The 15,737-nt window shown below is 38.3% G+C and overlaps 1 protein-coding gene and 1 non-coding gene across 2 annotated transcripts in view; one reads left to right on the plus strand and one right to left on the minus strand.

The window, feature by feature from the left end:
- The window catches only part of LOC108047762, a 61,439-nt gene extending 45,947 nt beyond the window's left edge, over positions 1-15,492 (minus strand). Inside the window, 2 exon segments of the mRNA XM_017128109.2 lie at positions 472-517; positions 14,969-15,492. The gene's annotated coding sequence lies outside the window, so the exon portion shown is untranslated.
- Trnaf-gaa lies at positions 6,686-6,758 on the plus strand. Its single transcript has one exon. It is a non-coding gene; the product is annotated as a tRNA-Phe (tRNA).
- Positions 15,493-15,737: the final 245 nt, after the last annotated feature.

Raw genomic sequence — 15,737 nt, forward strand, 5'->3', positions numbered from 1 at the left:
TAGATGGCTATAACAACAATGCGTTCAAGTATGAGCCACGGTCGTGGGTGAAAGGGTCCTCTATAGAGAGCTATTTTGAGGAGGGGGGGGATGGCCCACTGGTACTGGCAGCTGGTGCCAAGCGAACCAAAGCAAAGTCTGATGTACACGTTTATGGCTATTTGCGATTTTCCCGGGCAGCAGCTCAATAAAAGAGACGACTCGACTAGAAAGGGCCAAGTCGAAAACAATAAGAGACGCTTCGCTCTACACTGAGAATTAAGATTGATAGCCCAAAAGGGAAATCAATTTAGTTGCCCAAGAAAAATTACCTCTATCGCTTTTAACACATCGCAAAACAGGTGTATTATTAATTTGTAAAATAAAAACATTCACCATTTTTATTGTAAAATTTAAAGAATTCTTTAAAGATTTTTCAAGCTGTTATTAGCTTGATTATAAAAATGTTTCAATTGTCAATAATTTGTTTACCTGAAGCTAGCTTTTATGAGCTCTTCACAAGCTTTACCGATTTTGTCTGAAATAAAATTAAGCAAACCATTAAATTATTATTTAAGTGTGATGATTTTTAAAACGATTGAAATGTACAATATAGGAACATCCCTAGCGAACTTAAAAACTTACTTTTAGCTCGAAGTTTTATCTTAGAATATGTATTTATTTTTATGGAAACAATAAATATTTATATTACTGAAATATACAAGCTAAGTAAAGGTAAATAATAAAGTTAAGTATAGTCAATGTCAAGCTGTACTCCCAAATTAAGCAGGAAACTTAAGGATCTTTTAAGCCTCTATTATTTATAAAACCAGATCAATTTTCTCTCAGTGTGGGAGAGTGGAAAGCGCGGTGCGAACAAGATGAGAGGGAGTGTTAACCATGGCCAAAATTCCCCCTCCGTTGAGTGAAGCTTATTCCGAGGTGATTTTAAAGGCATTAAGCGAAAGTGGCAGCCAGAAATCGAGGGGAATGGGCGATTGCTCAAGCTGAAGTGGATAATCATCACATGATGCTACAATTACCTTTTTCCCCCAAAAAAGCTGAGGACCGACCCATAATCAATGGCAATAAAACATAATAGGAACCTTTACCCACGACCACCACCAAAGTTTTGAGGGGTCCTTAAAAAACTACTACTTTTAACGAGCAGGGTTGCCACCCACTTTCCACCATTAACCAGGCCGCCAAGTGTTGCCAAGTGTATCCAACGATGTTCTGCACTAACACCCAAAATCTAATTTATATCACGTTAATGAGCTTTTATGTCAAATTTTTGCGGGTTGGCGGGGTTTGGGCAAAAGTTTTACTAAAGGTCGATCCAATAAGAGGGTTACCCAAAATAAAGAGAAAAAAAAACCAAAAGGTTCTTGGAATGCGAAATGGCCCAAAAACTGTCCATTGTAAAAAGTTCGCCCATGGCTTATCAAACCAAATTTGTGGCAATAAAACGAAATGGTAACGAAGAACATGGAATGACAGGATTTCGGGGAGGTATTTCTGCCGAAAATGGAAGAATACTCCATGACTAAGCCAATAACCGAAAGGTTATTTAATATTTGGCAGTGGCCTGGCCTTTTTCTTTATTTTCCACCGATTTTCCACCGCCCAAGTTCTACGCCAAATTCGAGCCAAGTTCGCACTTTTTCTTTCCGCTCTTTTTTCCGCTTTGGCCACGAAAAACACAACACAAACATCAAAGCCGGTGAAAGGCGCCGCCAAGGACGAGGGCGTGGTCAGACTTTCGCCCATTTCTCGCTGCTGTTCTCAACTTTGTTGTAGTTTATTTTGTTTCTGTTTCTTTTTTTTTTTTTTTTGAGTTGGGTTCTCCAGAAATCGACGGCCTGCGGCCAAATATTAAACAAATCTAAGCGAAACGAAACGCATTGCAAAGTTGTCAACTCGCTCTGATAACACGCCCCCTCCCCAGCCCTCCAAATAAAGGAATCCTTGTCCTATCCGTACTCCTATATCACCATCAGCCCACAAAATCCCCTCCACCGACAGTCCACGGATTTTGTGTTCACTGCCTTTTGTTTGGCAGGAGAAAAACGAGAAAAAGGCAAAACATTCGCAAATTTAAATGCAAATTACCAGACAAAACTGATGAGCAGAGTTGGCGGGGCGATGGAAGTGGAGGTGGAGGTGGCGTTGAGTACAAAAGTATTGACAGTATAGAAAATAATGGCCTAAATAAAGTCGAAACAGGTGCCTCTCACAATAAGCAAAATGAAAGCGGAAAGGCGGCGGAAAATCTGGGGGAAAAGCCGGTGTAAAATGTAGGGAATAAGCGGCGGCATATGTCGCGTAAAACTAAATCAAAAAATGTTACGACACTTAACTGGAAAATGTGACTCTAAGAGACAACTAATATACACAAGTCAAGGGGATAAAATGTGGCTATAGTTCGAATGCAAATTAACTTTAAATATCTATATAATATATGTTATATTTTTGTTATAAAATAGATTATATAATTATCAATACAATTAGGTACAACTAATTTGTAAATAAGTTAAAAATACCCAAAATATTTAACAAGTACTAACATCTTACGGGAATTTTCATAAGTAACAAATTTATTAATGCGAGTTTGTTTATTTTTAAATTAATTAGATTAGTTGAATGGGTTTTTTATTGAACTGAAGTTCTAGAAGCTTTATAAGTTACCATTAATCTGACTTTGATCTTTACTTTTAAATATATATCTTTAGTGAAACTCTCAGTCGATATGCCTCACATTTTATTGGCGGGGACAAATCTCGGCTCATTTGGAGCTCTTCAGTGTGTTTAGAATAGCGATACATGATTACTCCCAGCTCGGTAGTTCTGCCACGCCCACAACCGCCCATATAAGCCCACACTCACGCACACGCACAAAGGGAGTAGGCACATACACAATACACACACACACACAGGGGAAAAGTCTTGCTGGCTCGGCACGCACATACGCAATATTTTGATGCGATTTTGTGGCTCGCCAAATGATTTCGCTGATGTTCATTCCACAGACCTCATTTGAGGCTCCAAAGGGAGGGGAATGGGGAGCGGAAGGGGGGGGGGTTGGCCTTAAGGGTGGCTCAAAGGGGGCGTGGCTGGTAGACCAACTGGCAAAGGGAACAGCAGACAGGCATTGGGATTTGCTGCTATGTGACAACATGACAAAGTTATCCAGCAGCCAGGGGATATGCACTGTAGTGTCCCCCCATTCCTCGACCAGGTTTTCGCTCAGTGTTTACCCACCATTAACCCTTTATCCCCCCACCTTTTTTTTTTTTGCCCCTCTTGTGTTGGTCAGCTGCCATCGAGTTTTTGCCTGGCATTCGTTTGACGCTCCGCCCTGAAAATCTGCGGTTCGCATCCAACTGAATGGGGTTCGTTGTGAATGCATATTCAGTACACCTCCATTTAGTGACAGAAATGTCGGGCTTTCATCCTCATAAATCCACAACTGTTGGCCATTCTGCAGGAATTATTGTGCATTAATCATTGAAAAATAACTCAGTTGCAGAGAAGCTTAAGGAAGCCAAACATTCTTATTGAATATTGCATTAGCCAAATTAAAAAACTTACACAAATATAAAAGCATATTTGTTTATCTAACTCAATAACCAGACAAAAATAATTGTAAAAAAATTGGAAAATTAAGTATTGTTAAGCCAATAATAGTTACTTTTAATCATTATTATTTATTTGCCTAAAGTATAAGTTTAAAATACCCCTCTGGCTTTTTAATAAACTTTTATTTAAGAAATTATTAAACAAAATTTAGTTGGCTTTAAAATGAACTTCTTAGGCAAGAACTCGGTTAAAAAATAACATTAATTTAAATGAGCAACACCCTTGAATAATTGCCCAGCTCCATCAGTTTTTTTTTTTGCAATATTCTCTGACCTTCGCATTTTTATAAAAAGGAAACAGCGAATGGGGGGTGGGTGGTCTAATCATTCAAAGCAACGACTTCCAAATGAGCTATTCCAGCGTTATGAATGGCCGGGGCCTTCCAGTGTAACTCCTTTATTTGTTTAGTACTCATAAATACGGGTCTCATTCGTTTCGAGGGTTCTGCATGCCAGCCACTTGCTGAATAAACATAACATTCATTCGGTCCGCAGCCAAAGACAATTTCTGGGTGCCATAGTGGCCCATAACTCAGGCGACTGAATCAGCACTTGACTCCGGACTCCGGACTCCGGACTCTGACTTTTTCCTGTCCCTACTCAAAATTCCCGAAAATTTATGCACTGCTCGGTGCCTTCGACGGACATATTAAATATATATATACATATATATATTGTGTATATACTCGAGCGTTATTACATTTTGACCATATCGTTGTTGGCGACCAGGTCCCATATTCCCAACTAACCAAGCGACAAACTTCATGACAGAACCTTTTTTTTCACCAGTCTCAGTCTTTTCACACAGCTATTTATTTATGTGGGCGGTGCCGGGGAAAATTTGCTAAAAATCGTGCGAGACACTGCGTTGAAATAAAAACGAAATTTATTATTTATTTATTTCGTTATCACTTTGTATGCGACACAAAACCGCACAGCTCCCCATTCGGAAACCCCGGCCAGAATACTAAGCCACAATGGGACTGGGCCACAAAGTGACAGGGACCGAAGGCTGGAGCTGAAGCTAAGGCAAACCAATTGCTATCCACCGAGGAAATAAAAGTAATAGTTCGCTGTATGGTCGGCTAAAACCTAAAAACCCCACTCCCACTCCATTTCCCACTCCGTTTCGCCATCCTGGGCACGCATTTGCGATTAGAAAAAGGATACACGTAATTTTTTGTCTGAGGTCCTTTTTTACGAGTTCTCGGTCCGGTCGTAATAAAAGTGCGGACGGCGGCAAGGTGGCAAGGTGACAAGTTAGCGGTTATTATTATGCCAAACGCCCACCCACACTACACCACCAAACCCAAAAAAAAAAAGAAATAAAGGAGAAAACCGTTCACCGACGACAAGCGCATTTACAATGGATTTGTTTTTGAATTGGAATTGGTTTTGCTTTCGGGTATTTTCGGTATGCCATATTGGATATTCCGTTTTGGATTATTCTCAACATTTCAGCGTTCAATACACTGCGAAGTAAAAGCCAGAAAAAATAATCTATAATTGTATGTACTGTATAAATAATGTATACAGATCATCAGTAACAAGATTAATAATCCATACAGTGTGACCGTAGAACTATAAAATTACATTGCAGGGCACAGTGTGACCTTCCAATAAATAATAAGCTTAAATTAGTTGATGTTTGTACAAATGCATTTCTGCTGAGTCAGAATAAAATGAAATCTCATTTCAATAATATTCAATAGCCAATACCGGATCATACTATATTTTTTCTAAGCGCACTCTCATGCGTTACCCGCTTTGCCTTTGGGTCGCATTGATGGCGTTTTTAATGGCTTTGTCTGTGGATCTCTGACGGGGTTCTTTTTGGTCGGGGTCACCGGGCTCTGTGGGTTGGGTCGGGTCAAATGTTACGTTGAGAGCGATGCTAAGAAGTCGCACTAGGCAGACAATGGCGTACACAAAAAACTTGGGATAAATCAATGTTTGGTTATTATCGGTAACGATTATTTGGGTCACAACGAGGGCAATTACTCGACAAAAAGTTTCCTAAGCGATTGATAGCTTTGAATGGGACCCCAAAAAGACTATTGATTAACTAAAGGATATGGCATGAGATGCTTAGATTAAAAGAGTCACTTATTGCGGCAACTCAATTCAATATTTTTATATAATATAGTTATTCCCTTTATTATAACTATAAACACTGCAAATTACACTCTTAGCGAGCAAATTAAACTTTACAAAGCGTATTCACTCAACTTAAATAGTTTTTAACAAACTTTGCTTTGGTGTAAAAACTAGTACACTAATGTAGATAAATTGCTAAAGCATTTTCTTCACATTCTTCGATAAATATGCATACTACAAAGTTAGTAATCAAGTGCAAATACTTTGACATTCACATTGTTAGTCACGCACCCGCTCCGCCAACGAGTTTTTCCATTTGCCAGCTAACGCCCCTAAGTCAGCCGACCCGCCCCGCCCCGCCCCCTTTCTACGCCCCTGCCTTTTGGCCCGATCCCTACTGCGAACTTGAAGCGTTAGCGTTGTGTCCAAAACTATTTGAGCGTCAAAAGTTTGCCTCAAATTACCGTCGCGCTACATAATTCAGGCAAACTTTGCCCGCCGCTCAACTGAAGCTAGAATGCAGATGCAGATGGCAAAGCCGAAAGCTGAACCTGCAGCCAGATGAGCACTCAGAAAAATTAAAAACGGATCGCTAATGTCGAGATGAATTTTTCAAATTGCACCCTTACTTTTATCTGAAAGTTTCTGCTTTATAATGCTAAAAATAAAGTATTTTATTCAGATGTGAATCAGGAAATGACTTTCAAGACTTCAAACTGAAATTAAATATAGTATAATGGCTGAATCTTGAACAATTGATTAAGAGAATTGTTATTATCAGCATCTCCGAAACAGATTCTCTGCAAATAAATGTATACAAACACTGATAAATTTAAGTAATAACTAAAAAGATTCCATTTACTGATATGAGTAAAAATAATGACAATGAACTTAAGAGTCTATCGAATAAAAACTCTTATCTCAAATGGTATACATTTAATCACATGATTTTGCGGAGAAAGTTAACAAGTGCCGAAATAGCTCAGTTGGGAGAGCGTTAGACTGAAGATCTAAAGGTCCCCGGTTCAATCCCGGGTTTCGGCAAAAACAAAACAATTTTTTTCATTGCTTATTTTTATATTTCTTTACTTTTTAACCAAAAAAAGACTTATCTTTTTTTCCAGTGCCTGTAGTTTGTGGAGTTGCATTCGTTGGCTGATTAGCGCGACAGCCGCCAGTTCAGTTGGTTCAGTTTGTTCAGTTTGTCAGCCTGTTGGCGGCTGGGCGGCAACTTTCCGCTAAACGTGAGCACGCCGGGCCAAATGAAAAGTTTTCAATAAGCTAAACACTTCAAGCTGCCAGACGAAAGTATTTGGAACGACTGACAGACAAACAGACAGACACTCCGACTGCAGACGCTAATGAATTCGAGCGCGGCGCATTAAAATGCAGCATTCTTTTTGGCCAAAAAGTGGGGAACTGCAACTCGAAACTATGCATTTAATTGATTTCGAGTGTGCCTTAAGCAAATAGTAGAAGTCCTCGCAAGACGTTTAAGCACACACACTCAAACGGGAGGGATCATCGGGCGTCTTATGAAAATGTTTGCCTGGCATTTGAGCTCCGGCAAACTATTTCGTGCTCCAAATTGTTATGTGAGCTTAACTTAATTAGAAAAGGCCATAAAAACCCCAAGTGGCATGTCCTGAGACACTAGAACAAGCGCTATTTAGATTTTATTACTTCATCTATTTTATAAGCTAATGATTGAATTGGATATAGCAAGGACTATTAAGAGAGAGCAACTGAAACATACGCACGTTTTATTATTTTATTTATATTGGTCCTTGAATAACGATCAAAAAGAAAGGCAACGTTGTAGAAAATCAAATCAATAAGCTTAATTATATTCAAGCCCTTTAACAGATGTTTGTTTTTATACCCTTGCAGAGGGTATTATAATTTTTGTCAAAAGTGTGCAACGCAGTGAAGGAGACATCTCCGACCCTATAAAGTATATATATTCTTGATCAGGATCACCTCCTGAGTTGATATAGCCATGTCCGTCTGTCCGTCTGTCCGTCTGTCTGTTTCTACGCGAACTAGTCTCTCAGTTTTAAAGATATCGAATTCAAACTTTGCACACACCCTTCTTTCCTTTGCACGCAGTATATAAGTCGGAACGACCAGGATCGGCCGACTATATCCTATAGCTGCCATATAACTGATTAATCGGAAATGCCATAACTCTGCTGTTTGTTAAGTTAGGAAGTTGGGACTTTCTATGGGTTTTATATTTGGCCAATCAATACGACGTACCAAATTTCATAAGGATCGGCCGACTATATCCTATAGCTGCTATATAACTGATTGATCGGAAATGCCATAACTTTGGTGTTTTTAAAGTTAGGAAGTTGGGATTTTTTATGAGTATTAAGAATGCATCATATGAATAATTTTGGAGAATATAATTTGCAGAATATTCTGCAAGGGTATTTCAACTTCGGCTCCGCCCGAAGTTAGCTTTCCTTTCTTGTTTTAAATAACTTTTGAGCACTATCCAAAAATTATTAAAATCTTGTGCTATCTATTACTCTTGTATTATATAATGGAACCTATGACAATCTACTTAATGAATATAGCTTAAATAGCATTTCTAGAGCATAAACGAAGAGCATTGTCTAAGTTTAATCTATTATTCTCTCCGCCACGCAATTGCATCTCATTGGAGGCTATGCAAATGGCCATGCATTTAAATTAATCATACGCACTGTGTGCTCGACTGTGTTTGTTCAAAATAGGTAACGGTTAACGGCAGCCATGATTGTGTGAGTTAAGTTAAGGTTGTGCATGTGCAATTTGCAAGATTGCTTTGCTTGAAAATACGGATGATCTGCATTCAATATCCCGAACTGCCATCAAAAGGCATCTCTCAAGTGGGTAGCACAGAAAAAAAAGAGTTTCTTCCAATAAGATTAAGAATTATGAAAGGGTTAAGTGCTAGCTTGAATTGTAAACAGAAATCATGGTTACAAATTGAATGTATGGACAATAAAATCTTAAAATCACATTATTTATATTCGAGCATTCCTTAAAATGTTAATTCAATTTAAAAAATTTTTTTTTAGGAATTTAGAAGTGTGATGACTTCTTTGGATTAAGTTAAAGTTCAGTTTAGTCTTTTAACATTAAACAATTAATTAAATCACTCAAAAACAAATCAACAAAAAAAAATGTTAGTGGCTAATCCTTTGTAAAATCAGCTACTAATTTGTTTTAATTGAACTTAAAGGATTTTTAAGTAAAAATAAGAGCTTAAAGATAATCTATACAATGTGGATGACAGATTATTGCAAGAATGACTACATATGTACATATATTGCTTTTGACTTAAAATCCCGTATTTTTTTCTGTGCTTAGTGTTCGTAAGGAGTTAAGAAAAATAAGGTTAAGAAATCGCTCGATTTCCACACACACATGCAAGTGGCGCCCTTACCTTAATTTATGTGCACACTTTCAGTTTGAGCAGCACTGGAAATGTGTAAATGTGTAAATGTGTCCCGCTTTCGGAGCGTGCGAGTGTGTGTGTGCTTTTGTGTTTATATTGGTGTTTGTGTATATAAATCAGCCCGGGAAGAGGAAGTGCTTAGCTTAGCTTAGCTAAGCAAACTAGTTCCAGTCCGGCACACAACACCAACAATCGGAATCAAACTGAAACAGCCAAGTTTTCTGGCCCGCAGCAAGCAATATTGGATGAAACAAACACGGGCCAACACTGAAAGAAAATCTCTCCTACCTCCATTAAATAATATTCAATCAGTTTTCATAACTGCAAATTTCACGGCTTAAAATAAATGAAATGTTACAAGAGATTGCCATTCCTGTACAAATTTGTTTAAAAGAAGGAGAAACTTATTCAAATTAGAAAATCATGTTTAAATATGTGTTCGAACATATTCTTAAGTGATTTGAAACACTTATCCATAACAGCAAATCTTTTTAGTGTGGGGATTCGCGCAATAAATTTTAAATGATCCTATCCAATTGTCCGCAATCCACAAATGGTTTCGTATTTGCAAGTATGAGCTATTTTCGTCACACTTTGTTTGCAATGCATAATGGCCACCATTTGTGTCGTTTCTTGTATAAATTCACGTTTATCTCTTTTTTAATGTTAAGTGGATTTCCATAATAGTGAGCCATTTGGCATTTCGATAAATTGCCCACCTATTTATGGCAATAATTAAAAAGAGGATTTTTGCGGCCAGATTTTCAGAGAGAAGTTTCACATTTCTGTCCAGTGTCTGTCGGGTGCAAGGGGTTAAGCGGGAAGATAATCCAGAGACAAGACCCAGATCAGGCTATCCGGCAGCCACTTAGGCCCATCCCCATTTGCCCACCCCTTTTTGCACTTCTTGGCCCGCTTTTCTTCGCTTTGGGCCAGTTGTTCGGGCCAAAGGCAGTGGTGGCATAAGCATAAGCATAAGCAAAGGCAAAGGCAAAAGCAAAAAGCCGCCTTAACAAGCAGCTGGGCCTGACAACTGTTTGTTGCCCGATATTATTTCCAGCAGTTTTAGTCGCTTGTCGTGTGCAGGGCTATTACCATTAGTTGTTGCTGTTTTTCTTGCCACTTGACACTAAACGAAAATGAAACTGAAAATTGTTTGGCCGAGCCGCAGGCGGCGACAGCCGTAAAACAGAAGTAAACAGGAAAGGCGAAGAGCCAGACGAAACCGATTGGCTAAGCCGAAACCTGAATGTCCTTCAAGGACGAAGCTCATAGAATTCGCTTTTTGCGAATAATAAAGTAACCAAAAAACAACTCAAAGTTTGCACCACACATCTGCTGCTTATACTTTGGATTATGTTCTTTCTATTTTGTTGAGAACAAAACTGCACACAATGGCCAATTGATGAAGGTAAACATGAAACAGGTTTTGTTGCATTTTTTAATGGATTTTATATAGTTTCTATTTACAAAAAATCTCAAAGGTAAACAGTTTGCCCATCAAAAGTTTCCCTTTTTGTTGTTAGGTTTAAAAGGGACCCTTTATTCATCAAATTTATAAGCCAAGATTAATTTATTGAATACATATTTTTTTTGTGCCAGACTCTGTGATTTTAAGGCACACAAAAAAGGGGTCTCTATGTTTTCCAACCAATAAAACTTATATCAGTTTCAAGCTGAACATACGAAACAAAAATAACACAACGAATTGAATGACTTAAATAAAAGCATTAGGAAAGCTGGAATACAAAAAAGAGAAAGCGAGGAGAAAGCCTGGTGTTACTTACTTTAAAGAAACAAATCCATTTCATTCGAATGTTTAAGCTGCTTATTTTGGTACTATCTTTCGTGAATGATTTTTAATGTGGTAAATAATATGATGGCTGTTAGTTTAACCCGAGTCCTGCCACAGTGCATATGCCTTGTTGTCTGGGGAAATCCTTGTGGTAAGGCAGTTGGAAAATGTTTACAGTTTCGCAGCCACTTGAAAAAGTTCTCCACTGCCACTCCCCCATATTTCTGCGGCCGCCCCTTTCTCTCATGGCTTCTACTTGGCCAGGTTATTTATAGCTGTCGCTCGTTTGTTGTACGTATTTTTTAATAAGTTGTTTTTGCCTGTCGCTCGGTTTATATTTTGCATAAATTATGTCAGCCACCACCCACCCCGATCCGCCCACTTTCTACCGCTTTCTCCCAGCGACAACACTTTAAAGTTTTAATGGCGCTCTGCCTAGGCTTCAGTGTATGTGCATGTTTGTTTGTTTGCCCGCTTGTGTTTTATTAATGAGCTGCGCCAAATTAAGTTTAATGTGTGTGCGTTATCTATGTGTGTTTGTTGGCAAGTTTGCATATTTAAATGTTGCAAGCTGTCGCTGTTGCTGTCCCTGTCGCTCCGTTATCCCCCTCTCCCTTGCTCCTTTGTCTTATCAAACACGAAAAACAATTGTTAGAAGTTCAAGGGTAATACTATCAAACCTGATTTTAACGTTTAAAATTATTTGTTACACTTTTCTTACTTTTCAAAGACGATCAAATTTAGTCATTGTCCGTGCCTGAACAGATTATAAATAAAATAAGAGAAAAAGCAAAAAACTAAAATGAATGATTTAGAAACCTGATTTCAATGTTAATTATTATTTTTTTTTATTTTTTCTAACTTTTCAAAGATGATCAAATTTAGTGATTGTCCTTGCCTAAACAGATTACAAATAAAATAAGAAATACAACTTTACTAAAATATCACTTGTTGGAGCTATAATAACTAACTATCTATTAGATACCTAATTGTAAGACCTTCTTGTACTTGAAGCTGATATCTTTTTCTCACAGTGTATCATCTGTCATCTACCTCCTTTTGCCACTGTCCATCTCTGTTTGACATTTATCATTTATAATTGTTTTGACTGTGGCAAAGGGACTTCCGAGTCCGAGAATTTGTGACCGAAAAATGGGGCGGCTGGGTGGTAGGGGCGTGGCTGAGGGGTTAAAGGGATTCATGTAACGGTTTTCTTTGGGCATGCATATATTTTGACATTTTGACATGCATTAAATCAGTCAAGCGTAAGCCACTTTGAGCTCCTCCTTTGACTCTGCGGTGCACGCTCAACTTCTCTACGCTTGTCTCTTTCCCCTGAACTCGTCCCCTTTCTTTCTACCAAACAAGACCCCTCTCTTTCTGACACACACTCCATGCATCCATCCATCTCCATCTCGGTATTTTCGGGGCGCCAAGTTTTGGTGGCAAAGCAAAAACCGCAGCCATGTATTTAAATGCGCACTCAAATTTTGAATGCAACTTGAAAATTTCAAGTGCCACTGAATGAAACCGCATTCGATATATATAAATACTATATATACCATTAAATGATGTCAAACTAGACAGTAAATGACAACCAGAGGCAGGGATTACACTCCCTTCAGACTTTAGTCAGCTTTGATCTTTCGGTGCTTGATCCGGTTCGATTTCCCCCTGTCCATTTTGTTATTTTGGCTTTTCGACTTTTGGTACTTACACAAGACTTAAATTGGTGGTCAATGTTATGCAAGATTATTAATTTTATTCTGATTTAAGGATTACAAATTCGAATGCTTAATCTAAAAGGGCCTCTTTTCATAGTGGGCTTATCGAAGTTCTTGTCAAGGAAATGTTTTTGTAACAGATTAAAGCTTAAATGCTTGTTGAATGCATCACAATGGGCTTTGGTCAAACTGCAGACACTAAAGCGGTCACACTAAACTTCCTTTGGTTTGAATTAGCTAACTTTTAACCTTGGCTTGGTTTCGGAAAAGTTTGAATAAATTTCGCATAAAACATTTGAATTTATGTGTATTTTTGCTACATCAAATTCAAGGTCAGAACTGACGGGATAATGGTTAATTCAAATCCTAATCACACATTTTTTAAGGTTTGATCTTTTGGGTCAAGTTCGCTGCCTTATCTTGCCGCTTGTGTCCCAAGATTTACAATCTATATCTGTGGATCTTCTGCTCCTGGACACTCCCCATCCATCGTTACCCGAAATTTATGGGTTCTCCCGACAGACGCAGAGATTTGGTGCTGGGAGCAACAAACAGTTTACGGAAATTTATGTGGCCAGAAATTTGCACATGTTAATTGCTACAAAGCAGGGGGTGGAATGGGTGACTATTGCGACTAACGGTACACAAGGCCACTGCTGACGCCGAAAATGCTGCGAGTCCAGAATTTATGGATAAATTATCGAATTTATTTATTTTCGCCTCTCTTGTGTGCGTTTCTTGGTTGTGTTTACTTTCAGATTTCTTTTAAATTTAGCTGCAACAATTTTTCATAATTTTGCCGTTGGCATAAATCAACAAAGAGGAAGACGGTCTGAAGAGGGGTACCAGCATGTTTCTAGTCATTTGTTTTGGGCAATAGTTTTGCAGTCACCGCACGCAGGCGAAAGCGACACAGTTTTCATCTAGCCTCCTCCTTACATCTCCTCGCTTTTATTATTTTTCCTGCCAACAAAAGCAGGCAAGGACCCAGATGAAAATGTGGGCAAGGTGGCGGGGCGGTGCGGTGCGGCGTGGGCGGGCGGTTTTAGGGGGTGGTGGCCCAAGGGGGATGTGCTGTGAGTGCACTCAAAAAAATATAAGATCAAAATTAATAAAGAAAAATACGCTTACAACAAGATTTAAACAAGTTTTAAAAGACAGTTTTTTTTTCAACAACAAGACACAATTGGGAATCTGTATTGTTTTGTCTTTAAGCTTGCATTCTAAATAAAAAGGAAGATCCACAATACCTTTAAATGTAATTCCTTAACCCATTAAATTTTTTTCAAATTTAAATTTCATATCGTTATTATTTTTTAATATAACAATGACATTTTCTTCATGGTCTTTCAAATTTAAAAATTGTTTTAACGAAACTAAATAACCGTTAAACTGTAAATTAAAGTTTAATCGTTATCAAAAATATTATAATGCGCAACAATATAACAAATGTGAAACTTTTTTACTTTAAACAGTTCTCCAATTTTAAATTAAATTTCAAGATTTTTAATTGAAACCATTTCTTTATCTGTGTGGTCTGAGCGATAGTGAGAATGAGCGACGATGTCTGGCACAATTACGCCAGCAACAACAAGTGCAACCACAGTACAAAAACAACAATAAGACATAAAGAAACCCCCTCGGTCGTCGTTCCCGTTGTCGGTTATTACCGCTACTCTTTGGCGTCTTTAATTAAGGCATGGGCAGCGGGCGAAACAAAAAAATTTAATTTGTTTGTAATTAATATCCTGAGGTTTGGTTTAGTCGTCGCAGAATGCATCGCAATGTGCATTGGTCACACTGGGTGACATAAAGCAATCACACCAAATCAATTGACTGCCGACAATTTAAATTAACTTGTAGGTCACAGTGACTATGGTTTTAGAGCATTTTATCCTAAATGAGTTTTAAAATGGTAGGTTCAAATGGTACGCATAATTAATGAAGATTGGATTCATTGATCTGGAAGTCAGGGCTTGCCCCGAAATGAAATTGTATAAATTGAATTGCAATTCTGATTTGCGTCCAACAATTGGAATAGGCGTGGTCAATAACTTCCTGCTTTATATTACATTTGATAATTCAATTATATTTTTATGAATTTAATTACGAATGCGTTTTAAATTGGTCACAAATAAGAAGGGCTTAACATTTTTTAAGACTAAGTATATTTGTTTATGTACTATAATAATATTTTTTAAGTAACTTTTATAACCCCCGCTTTGAGTGCAACTGCGCTTTGGTCACATTAATCGATTGGCTTACCGTTAAATTGAAAAAAACTCACCTGATGATTGGCTTTAATATTTGTAGGATCTGCCAACTGTTGCCAATGATCACCAGGATAACGCCGCAAAAAATCACTATCGCTTGAACAGTTCAGTTAATGCCACACTTCTCGATTAACGGTACGCGATCCAAGCCGATTAAAAAAACCAACGGTATTACAAAACAGCACTATATTTCTTTTTTAGGGGAACCGCTAATATTGTTGTTACTGCTGCTGCCGATTTTGACCATCAGACAAAAACTGGCGGCGGCGCCGCGTGCACGTGGTTTTGGCCTCTGTTTGGGCCATGGCTGAAATTAGGTCCTTCAACTCGCGATTGGACTTGTCTGGATTTACATCCCAGGTTTTATCTTTTCGGCACTGCAAATCACTGGCAAAAAAAGTGGAAGCAAAACGACTGACAATTCCGCACCTTGGCGAAAAGCACCGGAAAATCGCGAGTTGGCTGGATTTAATGACTGTTTATCGTTCGCGAGTCTCCAAGTTTTCGGGGTCCTTGATGCGCGGAGCATCCGTGAAGCTTGGAAATTGGTAAACAACTAAGCCGAGGCGGAGAAACATCGATGTTTTTCGCATTTTTCAAACATCGATTGTTCGTTGCGCCTATCGATGCCTTATACCGATGTTTATTGCTTGTTCAAGTCATTTTAAAGCAACGATTCACCTCTAATTGTAATGCCATTCCTTGTTAGGTCCATGAAAAGTTAACTTTTAACCGTCTCATGCCATTTTCAATTTTTAATTATTTCAATAAAAAGTGTTACCA

The sequence above is a fragment of the Drosophila rhopaloa genome, unplaced genomic scaffold (assembly GCF_018152115.1).
Source record: "Drosophila rhopaloa isolate 14029-0021.01 unplaced genomic scaffold, ASM1815211v1 contig_3, whole genome shotgun sequence".
Taxonomy (NCBI): Eukaryota; Metazoa; Arthropoda; class Insecta; order Diptera; family Drosophilidae; genus Drosophila; species Drosophila rhopaloa.